Source organism: Neofelis nebulosa, chromosome 15 (genome assembly GCF_028018385.1).
Source record: "Neofelis nebulosa isolate mNeoNeb1 chromosome 15, mNeoNeb1.pri, whole genome shotgun sequence".
In the NCBI taxonomy this organism is placed as follows: domain Eukaryota; kingdom Metazoa; phylum Chordata; class Mammalia; order Carnivora; family Felidae; genus Neofelis; species Neofelis nebulosa.
In genome coordinates this window covers 53444125-53466412 of record NC_080796.1, presented here as the reverse complement: position 1 = coordinate 53466412, position 22288 = coordinate 53444125, and the positions used below count along the sequence as shown (strand labels likewise).

General features: G+C 34.8%; 1 pseudogene; it reads right to left on the bottom strand.

Annotated features, from left to right (window-relative positions):
- Nucleotides 1-3129: 3129 nt before the first annotated feature.
- On the bottom strand, nt 3130-21663 carry LOC131495562 (heterogeneous nuclear ribonucleoprotein D-like; annotated as a pseudogene).
- Between the last annotated feature and the right edge of the window lie 625 nt (nt 21664-22288).

Below are 22288 nucleotides of genomic sequence, written 5' to 3'. Positions count from 1 at the left end.
TATTGACTGGGATGCTTCCTGTAGCTGGGTCTCTTTTGTAAGCATTACCTACAGACTCTAGAATCTCTTAGCTAAAAAGTGAAGGCTCACCCCTGGCAGCAAAAGAGAGTGCTTCCCTTGGCCACTTATTTTTGGGTTCCCATTACATCTTCCCTTCCTAGTAGTGTTGGGTTCTTCTGAGGTTTTCAGGAAGATTCTCATCCAATCTGACAGAGGCATAAACTTTCCTAGCTGCCTTCTGTTGCTGGTCAGGAATGGGAAGAAGGGAAGTCTGAGTGTTCTTTATCTCTTAGTTGAAGGGATAACAAGTTGGCCTGACACCATGGTGTTTCTTCAGTCCTGAGGCTGCAAAACAGTTCGCCTGCTTCTTGCCACTGTTAAGAATTTCTTCTTAGTTTTGTCTCATGTCATTTCCAGAGTTTGTAACTGTGATTTAGCAGGATAGAGCAGGGGGTAAAGGTCAACATCATCTTTTCAGACCAGACATTTTTTATTTAATTATTACCATTAAAAGCATGTTTATTATTTCTAGTTAATTCTTACAGAATTTCAGTTGATCTCTGCCTATGATTAAAATTACATATTTGTTTAACATCTTCATAAATCAGTTCTGTGTTTAGTGTCTAGTTTATCTTATCTCATTTACCTTTTATAAATTTATTATGTCTTCATTTTACAATTGAGGAAAATTTAGGCTTAGAAATGTAACTTTCTCAATTTACTTAGCTAGTAAACAGAAGAGCAAGGATTAAAAGTCTAATTAGACTCAGTCCCGATACCATTCTCTTTTCTTGGCTTTACATAGACTCTTTTGTGAGAAAAGCACACATAATTGGGTGTTTCTTTTCTTCACATAGAAGTAATTAAATCTCCTGTGTGTGTGTGTGTGTGTGTGTGTGTGTGTGTGTTTAATAAGGTCATGGGTGACACTACTGCTGTCCATTCCCCACAGATAAAATAAATATGACATAAACTTTGCGAGGGTAGCATGTTTAACATTATTAGTGTTTTTGCTTATGCCAGTGTTATGCCTATTTTTGACGGTAGCATGACTGAGCTAGTTACTGGAGAGACTCGCATATTTTCTAGTGTGACAATACAATACAACCTATTCTTGGACATATGTGTATCTCAACGGATATGTTTATAAAAATGGGAAGTTATTTGCTAACCTAAGAGAATTATATTTCATGATTATATTTTCTTGTATCTTTTTTAGAGTCATGCTTATTATTGTTCAAGTTTAATCTAAAGTATAGTTATATACATCTAAGAACTTCTGTCATCTGATATTGATTTAAAAAGGTGTAGAAGCCCCCCTGTGTATATTCCTTATTACAGGATACAAGTTCATCATTATATACCCTAGGTCTTATTTTTAGAAGGAACTGAATTCCTGAAAAAAAACATTAGTATTTAAAGGAAGCAGCATAAAAAAGGTATCTTTTTTTTCTGTACCTAAAAACAAAATATGCAGGTCTTATCGTGAGCTGCAAAATAGTCTTCCAATACTATTAATAGGAAGCATTTTGAGGAATTCTCCTTCTAGCCAAGATAGGGAAATAGGGACAAATTTATCCTTCTGAGTGAAATAATTAAAAAATAAATCAAAATGTATGAAGTAATGTTTTTTAAGCCATTGAATATTAGGTAATATAGAAGAGTGATCCTTAAACACAGGAAACAAACAAGGTTAGGGGGGAAGCTCTCCAGCTACCACCTTGACAGATTTTCCAGTCTGTGGTGCAGGGAACAGGTACCTGGGGAGAGCCTGGCTGACTCTCTATGTTGAAGTGATGTAGCTAAGATTTTAGGGAAGTCATTAAAGATAAAGTTTACAGGGCAGGGAATGGAAAGGAGAGGGATTCATAGAGAACTCCAAATATTTGCAGAAGGTCCCCTTCAGTAATGATGAGCTCACACTTGAAGTAGTGAAGACACTCCTTGAGAATGGGAAAAGAGCCACAAGAAAGGATTAAAGGAAACAGTACTCAGTACTCACTGGGACCAAAAACTGGGCCTGTTTTTACCATATATTATGGAGTTGTGGGTATAGTACATAAAAAACTCTTGCTTAGGAGTGGAAGATGCTTATATATAGACTAAATGCTATGTTGTGCATATATTGGGAAAAAAAAAAGATACAGATTAAATGCTACCCTAGACCTGCCTAACATATCTTAAAAACAAGATATGAAACAAAATGTAGGTCATAAAAATACCCTAATATTATTGTACACTTAATAACAGTGCTTCAAAATACACTCCAGGGAGTGATACATCTCCAGGGAGAAGAAGACAAATCTACAGTTACAGTTAAATATTTTCATACCACTCTCAGTATTTGATAGACCAAATAGATTAAATATCACTGAGGATGTAGCAGACTCACCAGCATTTTAATGAATTGAAATTTGCACACATTCCACCAATAAAAGAAGCTACATTCTTTTAAAGTCCACATCAAATATTTAACAGGACTTTCCTTCCTTAGTCTGGACAATAAAACATGTTTAATAAAATTTTAAAAGAATTATGCTATACAAAGTATATTCTTTGAATATAATAGAATTCAATTTAAAATTAATCTTGAATATTCCCAAATTTTTGAATATTAAATTTAAAAGAAATAAAATAATCTAGACATTGAGGAGGAAATGAAATTAAATTGGATGTTTAACTGTATAAAACTGAAAACGCTATTTATCCAAATTTGTGGGATTCCACTAAAACAATATTTAGGAGATGATTTATAAGAGTAAGCACCTATATAAGAAAAGAAGAAAGGTCTCAAATCAAGAACCACAACATTCATTTAAATAAAAACAAAAACAAAAACAAACTAGAAAATGAAGAATAAATTAAACCCAAAGAAAGGAGAAATACAATAATAAAAATGAACATGGAAATTATTAAACAGAAAGCAGAAAAGTAATAGGAAAAATTACAGTAACCAGATGTTAGTTCTTTTATTTTTATTTATTTCACATAAGGAAGCATTTACTTGAGGTTCAACATGAAATCCTACAAATAAAATTCATATAAACACAAATCTATATCCAGTTATAACAGATAGCAAAAGACAACGTATAAACAAAGAAAACTAATTGGTGGCTGTATATATTTGGACACAGTTGTGTCTTGTACAACTGATCTCAGATCAACCAATCTTCAATGCTGTCTTACAAGATGGGTTAACTTTAGAAACCCCCTGCCATTTTCTTCAATGTCCTCCTTTAGTATGGATGGTAATTGTCTTGGTGATTGCCATGCCGTCCAGAGGCCTTGCCATATGTGCTCTGTTGGCCACTGTGGTCTGCATATCCCTGTCCATTAATGTCCATAGTTGTCATAGTTATATCCAATATAAGCATGGCTGCCATAGCCACAATAGATTTGATCACCGCCATAGGCACTATTGTAATTTCCATATCCTTGATCATAATAGTTACTAAATCCTTGGTTCCAGTTGTGGTGCTTACCTCATCCATGATGCCTGGTACCACTCCTCCTGCAGGTGCAGCTCAGCTGCCACACCACTTCCTCCTTTTTGTTGTTGTTGCTGCCTATATACCTCTTTGGGTTGTGCAACTTTGATCCACTTCCCAGAACCAATTTGATGGTCTCTGCTTTCTAATGATGTCTTTACTGACTCTGTACACGCGATAAAACAAAATCGTCTTGTCTCATGTGTTTTTGTATCCATGGGAATTCAATATTTTCAGTCTCTCTAAAGGCTTCAAAATATTCTTTAAATTGTTCTTCAGAAGTATCTGGGCTCAATCCACTCACAAAGACCCTGATGGGGGGTTCTTTTCCTTTTAAAGCTTTGGCCTTTTGGATGTCTATCAAACTGGTCTGTCGTCCAGTTTGTGTTCCTTCAGTGCCAAAACCTTATCAATGCTAGCAGCATCTTTGAAAAGCACATATCCAAATCTTCTTGATCTTCCAGTCACTGGGTCTGTTTTAATTGTACAGCCTACAACATCCTCAGATTGGGGAAAGATAGATCTTTCTTGCTTCTATCCCAGTTCAAGCCTCCAATAAACATTTTACTGTCATCCTGCTGATTTTTGCACGTTGATTTTGTTTTTCTCTATGTTGCTATACTTTTTCATGTCCTGCACTGAGGCGGCACTGTCAGGGTGCTGGTGTGCAGTCCCAGTGGCATCAGCAGCGGGGGTAGAGCCTGGGATGCTGCTGGCTCTAAAATAGCGGAAGAGAAAAGTTGGTTCTTTCAGGGGATCAGTAATATTGACAGATCTCTGGCGAGACTGATGAGAAAAAGAAAACACGCATGACAAATACGAGAAATGAGAAGGTTACATCACTACAGGTTGTACAGAGAGTAAAATGTTAATAAGGGGGCTATAATTAGCAATTTTATGACAGTAAGTCCAACAACATAGAAAATAGGCAAATCTAAAAGCCATTCCTAATAACTCTCAACAAATAGAAATACAAGGGAACTTCCTTAACGGAAGTTTGACAAAGGGCTTCTGTGAAAAACTTAATGCTAATGTCATGTGTAATGATTAAGACTAAATACTTTAAAGGTCAGGGAAAAAGGAAGAATGTCTGCTTTCATCGCTTGTATTTCATACTGAATTGGAAGGGCTAGCAAATGCAGTAAGAAAAAAATAAAAATAAAAGCATTCTGGCTAAGAATAAAGTAAGAAGTAAAATAGTTTTTATTTACAGAATACACCCTTGGCTAAGTAAAAACTTCAATGGAATTTAACAACAACAAAAAAAGTACTAGAACTTGTAGTTGAGAATATGGTTTCTAGATTTAAAAACAATATACTTAACAATAAGTACCCTCAAAATTTAAAATAAACTATTTACAATAGAAAGAAAGTGTGGTAAGTTGATTTCAAATATTATTTGGAAATTCAGATATCCTAATGTAGGCAAAAAGACTTTGCAAACAAAAATTTTGAGAATACACAATGTCTGATTTTAAGACTCGTTATAAACCTCTATATCCCATGTCAATATGGAACTAACATAAAGATAGATAATAAGATTAACAGATGAATGAAAGAAAGCAGACAGTTCAGAGATATGTGTGTATATATGTATATGTTTATATACAGAGAGAGAGATAATGTACATAGAGAAAGAATATATAGGAAGAATAATCTTTTAAAACAAAAGTGTTGGGACATTTATATATCAGTATGCATAAAAAGAGTCTTAAATGCATACATTGAACAGTATAATAAAAATAACTCAAAATGTATCATCAACTTGAAAATTAGCTACACATTTTTAGATTTCTAAAAATAAAAATTAGAGAAAAACTATGTATCCTATGTGTATGCCAAAGTATGATTTATTATATATATAAATATATACATATATATATATATTGAACTTATTAAAAAATAAGAATGTCTTTAAAAAGATACTATTAAGGGAATTAAAAGATAAAGACTGGGAGAAAATATTTGAAAATCACATATCTGAAAAAAAGACTTCTATACAAAATTATAATTCTCAAAGCTCAATAATAAAAAATGGTGTATCAATAAAAAAATGAACAAAATATTTCTAGCAGATAACTCACCAAAGAAAATCACAGATGGCAAACAAGTCCATGAAAAGTGTTCAAAATCATTAGTCATTAGGGGAATGTAAATTAAAACTACAATATAATACCACTACCTACACATTTGAGTAGTAAAAATAGAAAAATTGGGGTGCCTGGGTGGCTCAGTCAGTTGAACAAACTGACTTCGGCTCAGGTCATGATCTCACAGTTTGTGGGTTCAAGCCCCATGTCAGGCTCTATGCTGACAGCTCAGAGCTTGGAGCCTGCTTCGGATTCTGTGTCTTCCTCTCTCTCTGCCCCTTCCCTGTTCGCACTCTGTCTGTCTCTCTCTGTCAAAAATAAATAAACATTAAAAATTATTTTTTTTAAATGGACAAAAAAAAAAAAACCTGATCATACCAACCATTTGCAATGATATGCAGGAACTGAAACTTTTATATCCTGTGGGTAGGAATGTAAAATGGTACAAGTTTTCTCATTTAGGAAAAAAGTTTAGAAGTTTGAAAAAAATTAATGTAAAATATAGATAGATCTACCATCATCTGTGTATTTCTAGGTATTTATCCAAACCAAGTAAAAACATATGTCCCAATACACAGACTTGTGCATTACCATTCTAGTATCTTTGTAATAGTAAAACCTTAAAATAACCCAAATGTCAAAAAAAAGTTGAACGCATCAACAAACTATGATATAGCTATACATTGGAATACTACTTAGCAACAAAAAATAATTATTTACTAGTACAAAACACATTATGGGTGAATCTCAAAATAATTATTGTGAAAGAATCCTGACAAAAATCATACTCTGTGTTTGAATTCATATTAAATTAAATCAAATCGGGGCGCCTGGGTGGCTCAGTCGGTTAAGCGTCCGACTTTGGCTCAGGTCACGATCTCGCGGTCCGTGAGTTTGAGCCCCGCGTCGGGCTCTGGGCTGATGGCTCAGAGCCTGGAGCCTGTTTCAGATTCTGTGTCTCCCTCTCTCTGACCCTCCCCTGTTCATGCTCTGTCTCTCTCTGTCTCAAAAACAAATAAACGTTAAAAAAAAAAATTAAAAAAAAATAAATTAAATATATGATAAGAAATGAAAACAGATTAGTGGTTGCCTGGAAACAGGGTTTAGATGGGGAAGGGCTGGAAGGAGGAATTAAATATGCAGGAGGAACCTTTCAGCATTGATGGGTATGTTTAGTAATGGATAATGGTTTCATGGATATGCCAAAGTCATAAAATTGAACAGTTTAAATAAATGCAGGTTAGTTTTGCAGATCATAAAAACACATTCTGGTTCACTTTCAGAAAAATAGAGCCATATTTTCTCATGTCACATGTACCAACTCAAGAAAAATATTATTTGTAACACAATCTCAGTCACATACTTAATCTTACAAAGCTTCACAAGTTCTTAATCATAAGCATCTGTGTACAGGTATTTAGGTAGATAGTGTAGCTGATGTGATATGTTTATTAAGCCCTATGAGCAATGTTAACAACAATTATACTCCTCAAGCTAATAGAACATTCATGTTTGATGTTTAAATAATTTCATTATCAAGATGAATAATAGGATTGACTTTGACAACTTTGTTAATTACTGATTTTGACAGGAAGCCAACACTAATTAGAATTTCATTTTTATAAAATGAATACACTGTTTGTAATCAGCCAAACATCCCTCAATTAAGTCAGAGCTCTAATATTGCCCAAGTTGTCATTTTAATTACTCCCTAATATATGTAGAAAAATAAGTATTTATGTTAATTGTAAAATATTACTTTATAAACAGACTAATTCATATGTGAATTTTGGGTAGTCTACTGCCATTTTGCTACATGTGATAGAGACATAAAAAGTATGTTTATCACTTCAGTTATATTTAAAAACTATAAGTTTCTAAGGATTAACCTTTTATAATTATTTTAGAAATAAAAATGTTTTACTCTCCTATGGGAATGGTAACATTGCAATAACTGCAACAAAACCCAAAAGTTTTCTTTGGGGTTCCTCAAGTTTGACCTGCAGGGCACAGGTTGATAGTATGTCTAAAGTGCACCCCAGCCAACTGGTAGACCATATGGTTTCTTCCTAGTTCACTTGGAATTGTTGAGTCTCCTCTGTTTTTGGAGAAACTTCTCGAAGAAAGTCATTCTAGTCTGTCCTGTTTGTTCATGCGAATAGCAAGGTGACATTTCCACCCATGAAATGACTGAGAATGAAACTAGTCTCACTTGGGGGGTCCACCACGTGGTAAGTGCCCCTTTCTTTCCAGAAGTACCTTGTGTATCATTTTGTGTATCATTGAGATTGTATTTCTTGTATGGGGAACTAGGCATTAAATTTCATCCTCCTGAAAAAATAGTGATTTGCACCTTAGGGTTAGTCATAAGAATCCTTCAAGTATTTAAAATCATGGAAGACATCCAGATAGGTCAGGCTCAATTGGTTGAATTGTCTTACTTTTTGTCCAAGGTGGAGTCTGGGAGATCTTTAATACAGCCTGCTGTTTCTGAATTGATGTTTCGGACCAAGTAGAAAGGTCAATACAGACACTTAGGGAGAATGCCACCTGGCTTTCTAAGCTAAATGCTGATGGTTTATAGGGTTTATTCAGCTGAGAGTGTGGGCTACAAGGTTGAATCAATAGTACAAGTTGTTATCATTTTGCTGTTAAGGTCGTATTGGTAGTAGCTTTAGTTAAATGCCACATAAAACATTTCAAACTGATTTGGTTTTGGCCCTGTCAGTCAAATCAGAATCAGAGTGGCAGACAGTATACATGTATGGGGAAATTCTAGTGATTTGATATAGAAATGAGGGTTGGTTATTATTAGGAGATAATTCTCCCTAGATCTGTTTCATACTTGAATGACTTCTATTAAGTTGTGTTGTTTGAACTATCTTTTCAAGGATGTTTATACAGCAAACATCATTGGAAGACAGAGATAGTATCTCACTCCAGGGGAGAGGGCATAAGGATTTCTTTACTGTATAATTTGTCTTTCCATGGCAATAGTTAGGCCGGCTTGCAAACACCCCAGTTTAAGAGATTGGAGCTTTCTAAGCTTGAGGTTCCTCAGATATAATCCAAAACCTCTACATTCAGGACATCAGATGGGCCTTTTCATATTGCCTGGGGGGATGGTAGGTGGAAGGAACTGATGGTAACAGGAAGGTTAAGGTATCTATTGTGCCTTGAGTAACAGAGTTCTTTGTCTCTGACTCAGAAGTCTAATGTTTCTTGCTAACATCTATGAAACTGTGTCAGGATAACTCCTTGTTTTATAAGCAAGGTAAAAATCTCAGACATTTCACAGTTCTTGCCTCCCTTCCCTCATTTTGTAACCAAAGCATTAATTTCTGAGAATCAGATTGGTGATTCCTTGAACAAAGAGAAAAAAGTGATTGGGGCAGCAGTTATGGCTTTTTATGTTTTTTTGCACAGTTGTTATACTACTTCATGGAAGCCTTATTTTGTAGGGACCAGAATCTTTATATTGTCAAAGCCAAAATTCTTTGAAAAGTTTGGGGGTCCCATTTTGTGAGTAAAGTCATTCTAGTAAATAGCCATAAGTCCTTGGGGGGAGAACTGAGGGATGCATTGCAGTGTATAATTGCCATAATTTTGTCTGTTCCTTCTCCTGGACTCCTGGTTACTTCTTTAGTCAGTCAGTTTAAGTTGTGAAAACTGGTTCAGATCTGAATTGGCATAGTTTGTGACTTTAAACCAAGGTAGCTATGAATTGCCCAGGCTCTTTTCTTTTGTGTAGATTAAACAGTACCTTTTTTGGTTACTTATATGTTTTATCTCAAGGGAATTCATGGTCTCTTGACCATCCCCAAGGATTTCTAAGGATTCGTTCACCTGTTTGCTACTCAGATATTGATATTCTTTATAATAATTGCAAACAATTTGCCTCTGATAGTTAAACATCATTATTGTCTCCTTTATGTCATGCCCTGTGCTGCTCAAATGGTCAAATTTATGATAATGTATCCTACCATCAGCTCTGACATACCAAGAACATCTACCACTTTTTTCCTAATAATGCCAGTACCCTACTCACCGAAAGTGTCTGTAAGTCACTTTCCTAAAATTATAGTCAATTGGTAGGTTGATGTTGTTAATCTCTAAACCCAGGAGGTTGCTACCATATTGATAACATTTGCCAACTCCATGTTCTGACCTTTTGTTCAAATTCTTACCAGATCCACTCCTCCCCCATCAGTATATGTGGACTAAGTCCTCCAGATCACTGAAAAGATAGTATCATTCCTCCTTTAGCTGACATTGCCCTTTCTTTGTCAGGTTGTGTAGTGACCATCCTAATTGTTGATCTTATGGCTAGGAGGTGAGGCAGAGTCAAACCTGAGTGAAGCATGTTGTCTTGAAAGATAAAGAAGTCGGCTACTTCTGAAGGTCCTGTGAATGAAGGAAGCCTAGGATTTCAAGGGGTTTTTTTTAGTGCATATACTTGGCTTTCTCAAACTCATGTCTCAGTCTCCTAGTCCTCCCAGATCAGGATGCTTACATTTTCATAGTGGACTTGGTGGGTTTGACAATTAATATCATTATTCAGCTTAATATTCAGCTCCATTGTTGTCCAAGTAGCTTTGTGATAGAGAGTGCCAATCTTATGTTTGCCTATAAGTAAAAAAACACAACCCAAAGTGGGGACAATGTGGGAGTGGGAGCTTTACCTATATACTAGTGGGAATTACAGGAGATAGAGTTTGAGTTTAGACCCCTGAGGGAGGGGCCCGGTAATAAGAGTCTAAGATCAAATAGAGTTATAGCAAATAAACTTGGTTCCTTGCCAGAATTTGTTGATATCAGATTTAGGGAGGTCGGAGGGGAGGTTATTCAGATGTGGCCAGTAACTGGAGGAAGAAGGAGAAACTTCAGTGTTAACTGAGGGGAACAGTCAACTTGTCTGACACAAAGAAACACATTCTAGTAATTTTGCTGTAAAGTGAAGAGAAAGAGTAAGACAGAACTAGAGCACAGGTCTGTTACCAAATATTGGACTAGGAAGAGCAAAGCAGATACCCTTCCTTTTCTGACTCTAATCTCCTCTTCTTCTTCCTTTGTGGCCTGCAGGTATAGCTTCACCCTTTCCTTCTCTTTTAGCTTCCTCGTTTCTATAGTGCTCTTTGAGGGATAAAACATGTAGCCCACAAGGTACACAGGAATAAGAAAAGGGGTGGAGGTATTCTGCAGAAACTGGCTGAAGCATATTGGGCAGGTAAAAGGGATTACAAGCCACTATCTCTAATCCCTATGCTTTTGCAAATACAAAATTCTTTTATCCAGATGGTATCTTGTTGATCAGGGAGAGAAAGATTGGGCATCTAGTAGTTAGTTCCACATTTGTGAACAATTGAGAAGGAGACCAACATTAATATGTTAATATATTAACAATGAAGAATCTATCTCAGGATCAGGGAGAATGATGACTATGAATCTTTTTATTGAAACATATTATCAGTGGAAGAAAGTAGATACAGACCACAGAAGAAAATATGTGAGAGAAGGCGGGAAACTATAAAGGAGCAGTAACTTAATTTATTATTCATTTATTAGCCAATTTGAGAGAATTAAATGGAACCAATCCATTATTTCATCAACAATAGGATGCTGATAATGGTGCTTTAAGATAAAAGAAATGTATGTTTAAACAATATTAGCAATTAAAATAAACGAAATGTTCATATAAAGCCAATATAGTTAAAAGTATATTTCCTTTATTCCTTTATTGACTTTCCCTCAGGAAAAAACTAAGAACCATAAAGTCAGTAATTGTATGAACATTTCCTTTTAATGTCATGAGGGCTGTTGAATTCTTAACTGCATTGCCTTTCTGAAACATGGTGTGTAATATGGACTTAAGTGTGATTGTTTTTTTTTCCTTTCTGAATGTACACAAACTAACTCCATATTATTAATTTGAGTGACTGTTCTCCTAAAGCAATTCCCCCCTCCTTTTTTTTTAACTAAAGCATTTCCTAATAATAGAATTCTAGAATCTGATATAGTTTAGAAAAAGAATATATGAGACTTTCAAGAAAATTGTCAACTTTCAGAAAGAAGTCTGAGTTAATTATTCTCTTTGGGAAGATACTGTCTGAATATAGAAGGAAAATAGAAATTTTGTAAATTGATATTGGATAAACAGGAACTGACTCAAAAGAATGTGTGCCATGCAACATCACCAATACGAAATGTTTAGTGAATGCTTACACATAGAACCTATTCTAAATGAGGCAAATACAAATATACAAACCTTCTCTAGAAGGAATTAATTGTTGTTGTTAAAAGATAACATATGCTCAGTACCAAGAGCAAGGTGCCTGTGTGGCTGGAACATGGTCATCTGGGAGAGAACAGTAGAAAATGATTCCTGAAAAGAGTGTTGTGGCCAGATCATGTAGGGCATTTTGGAAAATAGTAAAGATTACCAATTTTATGTGAAGTATGAACTTTGGAGGATTGTAAGCAGTGAAGAGACACCATCAATTCTGTGTTTTGAAATGATTATTCAGACTGATGTATGGAGAAATGATTATAAGGGGAATATACTATAGAATATAAATAAGGGATACCAATATGGGGGCTATTGCATAGTTGGATATGTGATGGTGGTGGCTTGGATTAACATGACAGTACAGTTGTTGATAAATGATCAGACATGGGATATATTCTGAAGGCAGAGGACAGGATATTCTTCTGTTTTACTTTTTTTTTTTTTAACATTTATTTATTTTGAGAGACAGTGGCGGGGGGGGGGGGAGGGGCAGAGAGAGAGGAGAGAGAGAGAATCCCAAGCAAGCCCCATGCTGTCAGTGCAGAACCTGATGTGGGGCTTGATTGGATGCTTAGCCAAGTGAGCCACCCAGACACCACAGGATATTCTTCTGTTTTTATCTGGAGTATGAGAAAGAGCAGTCAGGATGCTTATAGGGTTTTTGGCTTAAGAAATTGCATGAATAGGATTGACATATAATGAAGTAAGAATTTGGGGATGGATCATGTTGGGTATGGGATATCAAGATTTCCATTTTGGACATGTGTACTTAGTGGAAGGATATACAGTAAAGCCTTGGATTGCGAGTAACTTGTTCTATGAGTATTCCACAAGATAAGCAAACATTTCTAATAAATTTCAACTTGATAAATGAGCAATGTCTTGCAATACAAATAGTATGTGATAGCAAACATCACATGATCACAACTGAGCCAATGGTTCTTCTCTGTCTCACTCACTGCAGGATTGTGGGTGATCATCTCCCATGCTTGAATGCTCAGTCTCAGACTGTGGTGTTTGGCAGAAACTAATGATATTTCAGAATGTTGGAATGTGTCCACAAATGGCTCTAGTGTATTTTTTATCACTTCAAAGCACCTATGGATAGTCCTTTACTTTTCCATGCAAGAGTAAGCTTAGGAATGCTTTGCTTCATTCTAGGTCATTGGGTAGATTCCTTGTTAAAGTTGCACAAAAAGAAAAAGATTCCATTGGACCAATAGATAGCAGTGATTCCATTCATGATAGTGAAAGTCGTCCTATACAATTACCCTCCTCTCTCTTGTCTCCCTCACACTAGCCACGAAGGTTTTCAAAGGTTAGTGCAGGTGAATTTGTTTAATTTTCTTTATATTTTGTATTTTGTTTTTATTTTATTCTTTATTAAAAAATTTTTAATGTTTATTTTTGAGAGAGCATGAGTGGGGAAGGAGCAGAGAGAGAGAGAGACACGAATCCAAAGCAAGCTCCAGGCTCTGAGCTGTCAGCACAGATGATGATGTGGGGCTTAAACTCACAGACCGCGAGATCATGACCTGAGCCAGAGTCAGAAGTTTAACTGCCACTGCCACCCAGGTGCCCCTATATTTTGTATTTTCTTTATTATTTTGTGTTATGTTACAGTATTGTAATCATTTTTATGTGAATATTTTTGGGTTGTGGAACAAATCATCTGAGTTTCCATTATTTCTTATGGGGAAATTTGCTTTGATATACAAGTGCTTTGGATTACAAGCACATTTCTGGAACAAATTATGCTCACAAACCAAGGTTTTACTGTATATAGTTTGGGGAAATATTTGAACCAGAGAAAAAATTGTGGCGTCATCAAGGTATATATGCCATTAGAAGTCATAGGATTAGTCCAGTGGTAGAATTATCATTGATTCCAGACAAATCATAGTTTGAGTGTAATAGTAAGAGAAGAATTTCTAGGACTAAAACCTGAGACACTCCACATTGAAAAGTTGGTCTAAAAGGGAAGTAGAGTCAGAGGCAAGCGTGAGAGGAGAAGACCACAGGAAGCCCAGTGTAAACCCTATAAGTCTCTGTTAAATGTTGCCTCCTTTTCCTTCCAATCATTTTTACAATGTTAGTTATGTGTTTATTTCCCTGTTTATATTATTAATGTCTTTATTAGAATGTAAATTCTTTGATAAATTGCTCATCACTTTATATCTAATCCATGCCATGGCGTCCACCATATCTAGGTGCTAAAAAAATATTTGATGGTTAAATAATTACTTTGTAATGTTATCCACGAAATACTCTTTTTTAATGTTTATTTTTGAGAGAGAGAGAGAGAGCATGAGGGGGGAAGGACAGAGAGTGAGGGAGACAGAATCCAAAGCAGGCTCTGCACTGTCTGAGCCGAAGTCAGACACTCAACTGACTGAGCCACCCGGGTGACCTCATGAAATATTCTTTCAGTGAGTAATATGAATGATAAAAAGTATTTTACTTCATAGAGGTTTTTATTGATTTTTTCTGTGAATATCAATATATTGAAATCCAAATATTTTATTGTACTTCTATTGCTTTCCTCAGATTATACATCTTTTTAGTATTTATAATTTTATGTATATTTACTATTTTCCATAGATAATTTCATTTTAAAATTTACACACAGAAATATTATATTAAGGGTCTATAAATACTGTCATACATTTAAAAAAATATATTTTATGGGCTCACTTGGTGAAGTGTCCAACTCTTGATTTCAGCTCAAGTCATGAACTCATGGTTTGTGAGATCGAGCCCTATGCTGGACTGTCCTGACAGCATGGAGCCTACTTGGGATTCTCTGTCTCTCTTTTTCTCTGTCTCTTGCCCCGCTCATGCTCACTCTTTTTCTCTCTCAAAAAAAAATTAATTAAATAAATAATTTTATTTTATATTTATTCCTTTAATGTATCTGGAGTACATCCTGAAGAAAATTGTGATGTGAAGAGGAAAATATATTTTTTTTCCTGTCAAGAAAATAACTCTAGCACCTTTTATTTAATACTTCTTCCTTTCAAGATAAGCATAAGGCATTATTTTAGAAATTCATTCTAGTAAAACTTACTTATAGAAAAATGTGTAAGTCATAATGTGTAAGTTGTATGATTTTCCACATAGTGAACATGCTCATACAACCAAGACTCAATTGTAACCAAATTCTGTTTATCTGTCTATAGATTCATGATGTTTCTATTTGACTCATTTAAAAACCGTTTTGTATATTAAAAATGTGATTTTAAAATGTAGATGGAGGTGTATGTGATCTAAAATGCATTGATTGGCAGAATCCAAGAAACTGGTCTTGCATCCCCATCACTCTTTCACCCCAAAGTAACACTGACATCCCTACCTCACCCACCATAGTGTTGCATTTTTAAAATAAATTAAATAATGCAGGACACGTTTACATTTCTTAACTTTTTACCCCCTCAGTATTATGTTTGTGATATCCATTCCTGTTACATGGCAATGGTTCATTCATTCTCATTGCTCGGTCTGTGGTACTCTTGTGTATCATGTTATAAGCATTCATTTTTCTGTTAGTAACCATCCAGATGTTTATTATATTTCAGTCTTTATGATAATAAAAATTCAGTGTTTCATTGGACAAGTTTTTGTATTTCTGTTATGTATATGTGTAGGAATGTGTTGTCTACTGAGTTTCAGTAGTTATAGCCAAATAATTTTCCAAAGATGTGTATCAGGTTAAAATTTTACCATCAGTAAATAAGGGTTATACTTGCTCCATATTTTGCTTTTTTAGCAATTTTGGTTGGTTTGAGCAATATTTTGCTGTGGTTTCATTTCTATTTCCTTGATTACCAATAAGTTGAACAATTTGCCATATGTTTATCTGTTATTCAAATATCCTCTTTTTTGAAATGAGTATTCAAATCATTCACCTATTTTTCCATTGTGTTTGTCTTTTTGTTATTAATATGTAAGGAATATATATTATATGTTACTATTTAACTATTCTATTATAGCCCAGTTTATCAATTCCTTTTTTACCCTTTATATTGAGTAATTTTTGTTTCCTAATTTAAAATCTTTATTTACTCCTAAGGTCATAAATATATCCTCCTCTGTGTTCTTTTATAAACTTCATTGTCTTAACTTTCACATTTAGATTTACAATCCATCTAAAGTTAATATTACGTGATATATAATCAGTTGGTGTGTGTGTGTGTGTGTGTGTGTGTATAAAATCAATCTCCAATTGACCTTGCATCATTTATTAAAAAGACTATTTTTTTCCCTGTAGCAATTAAGTGGCTCCTTTTTATAATTCAGATGGGCATCTGGGTGGTTCAGCCAGTTAAGTGTCTGAATCTTGATTTTGGTTTAGGTCGTGATCTCACAGAGAATTCACGCCCCATGTAAGGCTCCACCCTGAGAGTGTGGAGCCTGCTTGGGATTCTCTCTCCCTCACTCTCTGCCCCTCCTCTCCTCAGTCTCTCTGTCTCTCTCTCTCTCTTTCTCTCTCTCTCAAAATAAATAAATAAACTTAAAAAAAATCTTTTAAAAAAAGTCTGTCTCCAGATTATCTATTTTTTTCCTGTGTTCTATTTATCTGGCGGTATCACTGTATTCTAACCAGTGTAACTTTATAATGTTATGATACCCGGTAGTGTAAGTTTTCCAGTTTGGTTCTTCTTCCGGTTTGTTCTAGCTGTCGTAGGTTATTCATGTTGGCATATACATTAAAAAAATAGCACTTCAACTTAAAAATACTGTACTTTCGATTGTGATTTTGATGAATCTATACATAGAATTTGAGGTGAATTGACATCTTTATAATACTGACTCTCTAATTTATATCACGGGGTATCCCTTCATTTATTATGTCATCTTTAATTTCTCTCAGTTAAGTTTTATAGTGTTCAATGTAGGATTATTACACATCTTGCTTTTATTTATTTTTATTTTTTATATTACAAGCTATTATAATAGTTCTTTAATGCAAATGCTCACATGGTTTTTGTGTGCTCAAAAATATTATTTTACTTTGACTTTGAAAAATATTTTAGTGGAATATGACCCTTTTGATTGACAGTCAGCACTTTAGGATGAAAATTTAAAATCCATCTACTGCATTCTTAACTTTTGTTATTGTATTTTTCACTTCCAGAAATTATCTTTGACTTTTTTTACGAATCCCAATTCTTTGGAGAAGTGCTCTAAATTTTTATCTATTTTGTCAATCTTATTTTTTGTTAACTAGAACTTATTAAGCATAGAACCTTAAAAGTCTTTGATTATTTTAATATATGGATCATCTGTAGGTAAACTTCTGTTGACATTTTTTGTTACCCTCATTTGTGTCGTGCTTAGTTTGGTTGGCAAAATTTTTATTAAAAGCCAGACGTTGTGACAAAAAAAATTATAAAAATTCTAGATGATGTAAATGCCTCTAGAGAGAGATCACTCTTTTCTTTGCAAAATGGGTAATGCAGAGATTGAGCTGAGTTTAACCCAATTTCCAGTTTTAGACACTTACTATTTACTCCTGCTTGCATTTTACATTGTGGTCTCACCCGCCCAGCAGTTTCATAAGTTGTTGTATTTATCAGGGACCCACCAGCCTGGCAAGATAAGAATAAAACTTGTCTTCTCAACACCTCAGGGCTTCAGAAAACTATGATAATTTACAGAAAATCTCTGCCTTGCATTTTAGTCTCCACTCTATACTGCTTGAAAATTCCATAATAATTTTGGTAGAACATCTGGTACATTTTTAACCTCAGTTTTCCATTTTTGTTTCACTAGAGTCCTCAGCCTTTAAGTCTCTAATTTTTTTTTTTTCTGCTCAACTAATGTAAAACTGTCAGTGCTGTGCCCAGCCCACACCTACAACTTCCGATTTGCCTGGAATCAGCAAATATCCTGTAAGACAATATTGATGCAGTATGATGGCCTCCTTTTTGAGAGATTTCTCATGTCTGTGATTTTTTTTTTCTGCTAAAGTCGAATTGCCTCATCAATTTACCTGTGTCTTCAAACACTGTTTTTGTTATATTTTCTTTTGTATTTTATGTAGATTTTCTAGTTGAGTATCTCTCAAAAGAGACTCATTCTCACTATGTGATATATTCTTTTTTTTTTTTTTTAATGTTTGTTTATTTTTGAGAGAGTCAGAGAGACAGAGCATTAGCAGGGGAGGGGCAGAGAGAGAGGGAGACACAGAATCCGAAGCAGGCTCCAAGCTGTCAGCACAGAGCCAGACACGGGGCTTGAACTCATGAACTGTGAGATCATGACCTGAGCTCAAGTCAGACGCTTAACCCACTGAGCCACCCAGGCACCCCACCAGGTGATATATTCTTAAATCTCAAAATCAAGAGAATAAATTCTATAGATCTTGGTCTGAAGACATGCATGCACACACAAACGCTTTGAATATATATATATATATATATATATATATATATATATATATATATATACACACACACACACACACACAATTATTACAATGATTACTGTTCATCAGGAATATAGTCAAGGGTATTGCAATAGTGTATGGAGACAGGTGGTAGTTACCATCTGAGCATAGCATAACCTATAGACTTGTGGAATCATCATGCTGTACACCTGAAACTAATGTAACATTAAGTATCAACTATGATTAAAAAAATGAGTGCTGTTCACTTTTAATCTATAGGTAGTCTTATTTTTTATTTTAATTTTGTTATGTCCCTATAGTTTCAAAAATTTCAAACAATGAAAATGGGAAACTATCCTTAGCAGAAGTAAACTTAAATTGAAAAGGAATATGATTTATTAATGAGATATGTGTGGGTGCTATTTGGAGTTTTTAGATTATTCTTTTATAATTCAATAACAAAATGTATTTAGTGATAAACATTTTGTTTTGATCTATCAAAAATAAATTTAAATATTATTATAACATTAGGGATAGTGATAACTGTCATTTATTTATTTTTCATAAACAGGGTTTTTATTATTATTAGAGTAAGCATGGTCTTCTAAAGACCATGTTGGTTATCTTTGGTTTTCCTGGGGGTGGGGGGAAGAACTCTGTGCCTCTGCTACTGTTATCTAATAGATTTTTACCTATGAACAGTTGAATGAGTTACAAGATTGCTTTTTAAATAATACATGAGCTTGAACCCTATGATAACATTTTCAGAGGATAATTATTTGCTAGAAAAATGTATTTGAGAGCATGTAAGAATCTTGTGAATCCTTTCAATCACTTTAAGTGCATATCTAAAAAGCTTCCAAATTAAATATACAATGCTGGCTGATGTTCACTTGTTGTTATTTTAACTCACACTGACAGTTATATACTACCTCTGTGTATATACTGTTTATATATGTGTTGATGTACATGTATTATATACATGACTATATACCTTGTGGCTGTTTCAGTGATGCGAACATCAACATCAAGCAGTATGTATTCAGAATATTTAGTTTAGGTGGATTATTTTAAAGCTGTTTTTGTTTGAGAGAAATTTAAACTGTATTCTGCATTCTAAATGTCTTTAGAAGTTTCAACATTTGATGGAATTAAACACACAATTAAAAAATATGATTTAGCTTGTTTTGAAGTGTGAGGTTTATAAATATTGTTACCAAGGTGATGATTTCATTTAATGAAAACATCCCTTGACAGAATCAGATTTGGGACATGAAAAAGTTCAGTTAATAATAGTTTATGTAATGGATGAACAACAGAAGTTAACCTTTTCTTATTAGGAGGTATTTATTTATTTACTGACTTAGTTACTTACTTACTGAGATGAGAGAGTAGCTTTAATGGATTCCTCAAATGCATAATAGCCAGAGAAGCAAATCGGGTCATGATAAATAAATGAGGATTCTGGTACACTTCATTTTTAAAAGGTGCAAGTATTTCCTTATCTAGGGGAAAGGTAGCTGGCAATGGGTATTTGGGGAAGATATTATTCCATTATTATCACAATTAAAGGCTGAACAGTGTAATGGGTAAGAATCTAACATCAGGAGTGAGATTGCCTTGGCTTATATCCCAGCTGTACCATTAACTAACTGCATGGTTTTGAGAAAGTTACTGTGTCTCACTTTCCTCATCTTTACAGTTGAGGAAATAATAGTATTAATAAATAGGGTAAGTGTTGAGGTTTAATTATTGTATGTGAGATGCTTTGAACAGCACTGTTATTATCATGGAGATCAAATATTGAAATAATTTCTGAGAAAAACAGGTAATATATTCACATTCACATTTTATTTGAAAGAGATAAACTTTCTTTAATGTATTATTCTTACGACCAAAAATACATTTTGGAAAAGGTGCTGAAAACAAACATGTGTAATAGCCCACATTATCAGAGTTTGCCTTTTGAAATGTTGAGGATCAATCATATTGTTGAGACTTTATTTTTCTTTGCCCAATTAGTATTTTGCATGTGGTATTTTTCTATCACGGGAGTTCATGTTTTTTAGCATAGGATATAAGTAGGATAGCTATTTGCCATTTTTTTACAATGAGAAATTCAAGCAGTCTTCTGTAATCTTTAGATCTATCTGCATCAATCTTTGGTAGTTTTTTATTCCTTTCATACTAAGATATTCCATGATAATCTTATACTTTCTCTGCTCCACCTCTGGGATCTTCAATTTCTCTAAGAAGCTTTGCTTCCTATAACTAGGGTATGGTATTTAGAAAACATCTGGGTATTGATATTTTCATTGCTCCCAGGCTGTCATTGCTTCTATGTATCATCAGCAAACATGTGTTGATATCTATCTTATCTATCAACCCACCCACTTACCTACCTGTATGTGGGTATTAAAAACCATAGACAGACATTAGAATCCTCCAATTCTAATCTAATTAGCACAAGGTTCTTCTAGCATCTCTTTAAAAATATTTGTAATTTCCTTTTCCAACAGAAAGAAACAAATCTCCCATTTCGTACATTTATCATTTGCTTAATCTTCAAATACAAATGAAGTACTTGATTCAGACTCACTAATCCACATCACTATGGAAAATGAACCTACTATCAAGAGTTCAACATGGGTTTATAGTTCTTTGATTTTTTAGCGGGAAGCACGAACACTTTTAAAGTGTCTGCGTGATATTTGCTGATATGTTGGGGAAAGCAAGACTAATTCAATGTAAATGGAAAGGAAACCTCATAAGTACATGGATATAGAGAACAGTGATGCATGGGTATGGGTATTATTTTAACAGTCCATCACATTGTGTCACTGGACCCAAATGACTCCTAACCCTTCACATTTAATGTATACTCCCTTATAAGGTCCCCCAAGTCTTACCTAATCATGGATTCAGGATCATAATCCATTATTTTGTGAGCATATCAAGTCTGTATGTACACGATGTACGTCCTCTTCTTTCAAAGTTCTCTGAAGCAAAAAGACAAGTTATCCAGCCTGCATACTGTTTCCAAATGGTTACACTCTGTGGTAGGCAGAATTCTAAGATGCCCCCCAGATTCCTCCTCCTAGTGTACATGCCCTGAATAGTTGTTTCTCTTTCTGTGGGGATGGGACCAGAGAATATGATGGTCTTTCATAGGATTAGATTACTGATCACTTCACTTTCAGTTAATCAAAGGGGTGATTACCCTGAGTGGTCCTGATCTGAACAGGTGAGTCTTTTAAAAGAAGGTGAAGCATCAGAGACATGCTTCTTTTGATTTAGAAGGAAACACACTACCAGTTCGTAGAGAAAACCGTGTGGCAGGGATGATAGGTGTTCTCTAGTAGTTGAGGTCCTTCGTCCTGCAACCAGAAACTGAATTCTGCCAACAGTCATCTTGGAAGAGTTACTTGAGTCTCGGAAGAGATGATGGGTCTGCTCAACACCTGGAATTGAGCCTGGTGAGACTCTGAACAGGGAACGTGGCAAGTTGTTGGTACCCAGACTCCTAACCCATAGACATTGTGAGATAATAAATTTACGTTCTGTTAAGGCGATGGTTTGTGGTAATTTATAATGCAGCAATAGAAAACGAATGTGTGCTCCCATTTAAAACAATAGAGAGGAAGAGCTTGTTCAGAGAAATTGTGAAAGTCAGGCACATGTCTCCGGTTTTCTTATCCTAACAGCAGGGAATGGTCTCTGATTTGGGCCCCAGTTTTGCTCCCTAGGAGCACTTTCTTAGCCTGGCTTTCTCTGTAGTTCTTGGCTCTACCCTTTAGACTGTCCATCCTTTTTCAAAAGAAATGGTTCATGTTTGCAGCAAAGCAACCCTCCTGCGGTGTCTGTTTCAGAAATGGGGCCAAGAGACCTCATTTAGTTTCGAATTTCCTCAGCCCCTGCTTCTCAGTCCAAGCTGGCAGGGTTTTTAATAGTACCCTTATTTAAATAACTTTGTGAGTTTCCTATGACATTTTGGAAGGCTTACTCCCTGCCCCAAAAGTCACATTAATTTCATGAC